Here is a 6,055-nt window from a genome sequence, read left to right on the forward strand (position 1 = left end):
AACCATTCATTAAAAACATTTTCTTGGGAGATTGTAACTTGTACATGTGTTTTTTTTTTTTTTACAATACAGGTCACATTCACGCTCCTCGGGTTGAATAGAAAGGGATTTCTAATCAAACTTATTTATTTATGAGAGGAAAATAAATGTATTGTCCTGCCAAAAAGTAACCCATCTGAAAAATAATCTTAATGAGGCTTGAGTTAGTCACCCTTGTGTACAATTATAAAATCATTGGTGTTGTGTGCGAAGCCAGCACTGTCGCTTCTCTCATTAAAATGTAACAATTCATTTCTCTTGCCGCGCTAAGAGTGGCAAGACCAAAACATTAAAGCTTTAATTATCTTTTTCCCCCCCCACACAAAGAATTTGGATTACGTGAGTGCGGCTAATGAAAATGATGTGCTTTTCTACCCGCCGCCATATTTCCAAGGTATCATTATATGGCGGCCGCTGAGGTGTGGGAGCTGCTGTATAGCCTCTATAATTATCCGCGAAAACTCGAACGCGGCGCGAGGGGTTAGAGTGCACGTGGGGCTGCTGTTTTCTTTATTTCTCCACTTTGAAACGCGCCGCAGCCATGAAGTGTGATCAGGAATTATTTATGATACAAGACTTTAAGTATATGTCTGCAAGCTTTCGGACCAGGGAGATGAGATTGAATCATTCTCTGTGTTTATTTTTAATTTTTTTTTAGTGTAGGCAATGTATAAATACCCTATGATGATCCATTCGGCCTATAAAGTACAGGGAAAGGTAGGATTCATTTGGACAAATTGGTGAAAAATAACAGATGAGGCTGTAAGACGTGTGATCTACATACGTTTTTTTGGCTCATAGGTTTTATTGGACGGGACAGTGCAGGCTCAAAGGGGAAAGACATACGGGATGAACCCACGACTCTGAGGCTGCAAGATTCAAGGTCATAACATGAGAGAAAACTAACATGAACTGCTACAGTATTATAAGAATGACGCATTAGAACAATAGAGGTTTAAACTTCAGTGTGAGCACATTTGTAATGCATCTGCCTAAATACCCGCACATTCAAACTGCAATTTCGATTAGACTGTGATTAATTGTGAACCCCATGACCGGCAGTGTGAGAAGCCTCCACACTCATTTAAAAAAACAAAAAAAGGGTTAAGTCTGTACTAAAAGAACTTCTTTACGTAGTGCACGGGGCTTCTTCCTTTGTTATTGCCGGTTTGCTAACGGTGTAAAGAGCTAATAATGTGCGTGTCTCTGCGGTGAACCTCGGGGTTATCTGTCACCACCGTCGCTTTAAAGGGGCCCTCTTTTCTGAAGCCTGGCCCCGCGCACTGACTCAAACTCTTTGCACGACAATTAAAATATGCTAAGTGATCATTTTCCTTAAGTAGCCTTAAATGTGCAATCTATTCAAATATGAGAGGAAATTGCCCACAGCTCACGACAAAACCAGAGGTGGTTGAACAGGAGGGTAAAGCCGGAATAAATTATGCAAATAACACAAAGGACTTTACCACTTGAAAGCCTAATTTTCCTATAATCAGCACACTGTCGCCTAATATTTTTTCCCCCCACCTCTTATTAAAAGTGACTGTTCTCTCGCCGATCATCAGATGGCTCTATCTGTCATAGCTGGGTGGAAATGACTGCAGCCTGCCAGACTAAATGCTAAAGCGTTCCGTCGGAGCTTTTAGATGACGGTTACATTCCCACACAAGTAATTATGCGTCGCAGAGTCCAGAAATAAGCTTTAATTATACAGTAATCGCTGGTGATGGACACGAGGAAGTGGTGAGCAGCTCCAGACTGCAATCCATCAATGACAAACCTCTGGCCAGTTTTAATTCCTCCTCATTTGCATCCTAACCTCCACACCAAGTTGCGCAAACGCTGTTAAATGTTAATAGGAGCTGTCTCGCCACTCAAAATGAATGCTTAAGCCATTTTTGAGCGGCTTCCCTTTGACGCCCCCACTATCCTCTCTCTCTTTTATGTTCCTCTTGTCCTGCCTTTATCAGTCCCTCTCTAACCCGTCTGCCTCCTCCCCACAGGCCGCACCGTGCAGGAGGAGGCGCCGCGCGGTCACTGATGCACTAATTGGGAGCAACACTTACAGTTTTATCTCCCCCCGCCACTAATAGCGGTGTGCGCAGAAGCAGCTCACCTTCTCGGCTGAGGAATGGACGGAGGAGCTGGAGGTGGTGAGGGAGGGACAGACCACATCCAGACACACAGTGAGATTGGGCCCTCCAGCCACGGCGCTTAATCCACATCCCGCAGGACCTCACACTCAATTCCCTGCTTCATTAATTGAAAACGATGGCCTTTTTTGAATAAAACAAGAAGGAATTTGTGGGGAAAAAAAGCATTTTGTCTGGATTTGTTCCTCAAGTAGCTTGCAATCTCATTACGTCTGTGTGCTGCATTTCAAAATGTGCTATCATCTTTGTCTTGATTGTCTCGCAGCGTTGCCCAGATAAATACACACACGGCTTTGCGTCGCTGCGCTGATGCCAGGACTGTTTTTCAGCCAAATCATTTGAAGTCTTATCAGCCTTTATGGAAATAAAGCCTCTGCTTAATAAACTATTCCAGCGGCTTTGGGAGAGTCCACATAAACACCTTTTTGTGGCGACGACGCCATCATTAGCGCATCTTGTTCAATGCTTTACACATAATTGGAATCAACATCTATTGTTGGTGCTCTTGACCTTCCACTTGTTTTCCAGCAGCCGCTCGGAAACATTGTATTACTGCGCAGAGGAAACTTAACTAGGAGAACACATGCTAAGTGCCTCTACTTTGTTTTATCAGGAGCACACTTTGAATCCAACTTTAAAACCATACCTGGCTGATTAAATGAGGTAAGAATGGTGTGTCGGTGGGACTATTGTCTATCATATGACTTCAACAGTGCAGTGGACAGCCCTTAAGGACCAGGCTCTGATTAGGATGACACATATGTAATGGCAGCTGTGGTCTGTATAGAAAGTGAAATGATTAGGAATTGTGTGGAGCCGCCAAAGTGAGAGCTGTTCTGTTGTGACTCCTCCTTCAGGTGGCCTTGTCAACCTTCACACAATCACACAATTACTCTGCGGAAGGCTTCTTCTCCCTTTGAGCGCAGCGAGGTAAGCTCTAACAATCACGGCTTTCCGCGCCTCTTGATGCCTACACTGAACATCACACTTGTGTCTGTGCAGCTTCATCCGTCCGTGGCTATGAAGACCTCACAGACCTTTCCACAAGGCCTTCTGCTGATGCGCTCAGATCCTGTGTGGTTTCCAAGAGCATTTCCCATGCAAATAAAGCGGTCTTGATTATGCAAATATATTATTATGTTAATGGTGTGCATCTTTAATAATGTATGATGCTGGCATATTGATAATGCATTGAATTGATTGTCATGCAAATGCTACGTCCGAGGCTTAATTATTGGCACTAGATATTCAGATATTGTAAATGACAACCGGACGGATGGGTTCACTCCGTGTCACAAATACTGAAGTTCAGTTGTTTGGTGTCACTGATGCCTCCTCTACTAACTTCTGATACTGCCTAAATCTAAGTGCTGATTATTGACACAGTGACACATGAGTTTGGCTACAGATTAGTTTATGAGTTCATTTATGTTGCAGGGTCACTGCCCCAGAAAACATTCTCAACACCAACACAAAAGATATTTTTTCACTTGAAACTTAATTACTAGCATGTTTGCTCGCCAATGTATCCAAAAATCAGAGTCAAGTAGGACTAATAATGATTTTTTTTGCAACTAGCTGACATGTACCTCACTTTTTCTAATTATTGTATAGTTTGATGCCCTTGGTAAGCATTAATCATACACTGGCTGACCAAAAACTCAGCGTCCATGATGATGAGATCAGCAGACGAATTACCGTTCCATCAATGCATTTCCTCTTCCCTGGTGGCACACGCATATTCCAAGATGACAAAAGGTTCATTGTGAAAGAGAGGTTCAGGGAACGTGAGACATCATTTTCACACACGGATTGGCCACAGAGTCCTGATCTTTGGGATGTGCTGAAGAAGGCTTTGGTCAGTGGTCACACTCTCTCATCATCAATGGTAAAAAAAAAATCAATGCAACACTGGATCGCTGGACATTGCTGTAGCTTATTGAAGTAACGCCACAGCAAATGTGTGCTATAATCAAAGATAAAGGCCGTCCAATCAAATATAAGTGACACAGAACGGAGAGAGAATTCCACATTTGAAGGACAGAACTGACTCGCTCATGGCCCTTATGTACAGTACGGCTGCATGGCGACAGTTGCGGAAAAACTGTCTTGTATATTTGCCAGAGACTGAGATCAGAGCGGGGCAGCCATCAGAAGCTTCCTCAACCACTCTCACCGAGCTATATCCCATTCACTAACAGGTCCCAGGCAGGACTTTTTGGGCGTCACTTGAGGATACCTTTAGAAACAGGGACTTGTGTGTGTGTGTTGAGGGATGCTGTCGTGTTAGAGCCGCAGACTGACAGGCACTGAGCTTGTCTCGGGAGGATTCAGTCGAGAGGATTCACTGAGGAGGTGTCTAACAGTGGAACCGGAGCTGAGCGCTGAAGTGCACTAGGCTGTGTAGTGCGCAAAACGACAGGGGGCTATTTTTGACGGCGCCAGAGATTCATTAGCTGTTGAGTGTCTCTGATCACTCAACAAAGCGGATTACAAATGATGGATAGGTAGAAGTGACTGCTTTTTGACTGGTTTTACACTTACCAGTCCTTTATTAAATGAAATGTGTCAATGAATATAAAACAAATATGGTAATTTAAGGGATTGCATTCATAAGTTTGAGTTTGGGCAGCACAATTAGGGAAAAAATACGATAATACATTTTGTGTTACTGCAATTAGTTTTGACGTAACATTATATTACGATTCTGTCCAATCATTTGAGAAAAGACTGAAATGAATATAATATAGGAATTACATGCATTTCACTTTCAGAGCATATTTGCAGAGATCTAAACTACAGGGTTAGCTGGTTTTATAGAAATGGTCACCTTATGGCAGCCTAAAATTGTATATTTAATTTAGATTTATATGTGCTTGCTGACATTTCAAAAGCTTCTAAATGATTATTATTTCTATCCTCTGTGGTATTTGGGAATTGCAGAATAATATTGGATACACTTGTCTGAGATTGACTTTGTGTAAACATGGTGCATTTTCTCCTCGTGCTACTGTATCTGTGGAGGATTTCATGTGGAATCCAATCCTTCTGGTTGTGTTGTTGTAGTTTAAAAGAGCCGTGTGTGATTCCTCTCCACCATAATGCCACAATCGTGTAAAAGCGGCAACGGAGACATCCAATTAGTATCCAGTCAGCCTGTGTTAGCTTAGTTAAAAACACACACCTCCACACAGCATACATGGGCAGGCAGTGGATACAGCCTTTTCCACATGACTGCAGCGGACATGGGGACGGGGGGATGGGCTGGCCGAGCAGATCACGTCGAAAAGCAGCTTCTTCTGGAGGTGGCGGCAATCTCCCCCAATCATGTGTGCCTGGAATGACTTCATTAGGAGCCAGGGCCCGGGAAGAGGGGTCCAGCAGTGGCTGGGAATGGGAATTGCAATGGGGGAGAGGGAGCACACGCAGGGAGAAGGAGCAGGAGAAGTAAGGAATGAGCCCTGGATCTGAGCCGTTTTATCTGGCCCTGGTGTGATGGAGAGATCCAAATCAACAGCTGTCAGTCAGGTGGGCCCCAGGGTGAGGGCCTCCGGCGCTGGGGGTGGGAGAGAGAGAGGGGTGGGGGTTGAGGAGGGGGCGAGGGCGGAGGTTTATCACAGTATCACTGGGGTTACTGATGCAATCGTATGTACAGTACTTACAAATGTCCTATTAGTACTACTGGCATGAATCTCTACAACTAAAATCTGTTGATGTATCTATTTTATCTAGTACATTTGAATTAGTGTATTAATTGTGTTTTACAGATACACTTGCCGATTATTTACAAAATTAATGGCTGCCATATCTCCTTGTGCACTTTGCCCCCATGTTTTCCCCACATGCCTTAAGACACATTATTT

This window comes from Gobius niger (genome assembly GCF_951799975.1).
Source record: "Gobius niger genome assembly, chromosome: 23".
In the NCBI taxonomy this organism is placed as follows: domain Eukaryota; kingdom Metazoa; phylum Chordata; class Actinopteri; order Gobiiformes; family Gobiidae; genus Gobius; species Gobius niger.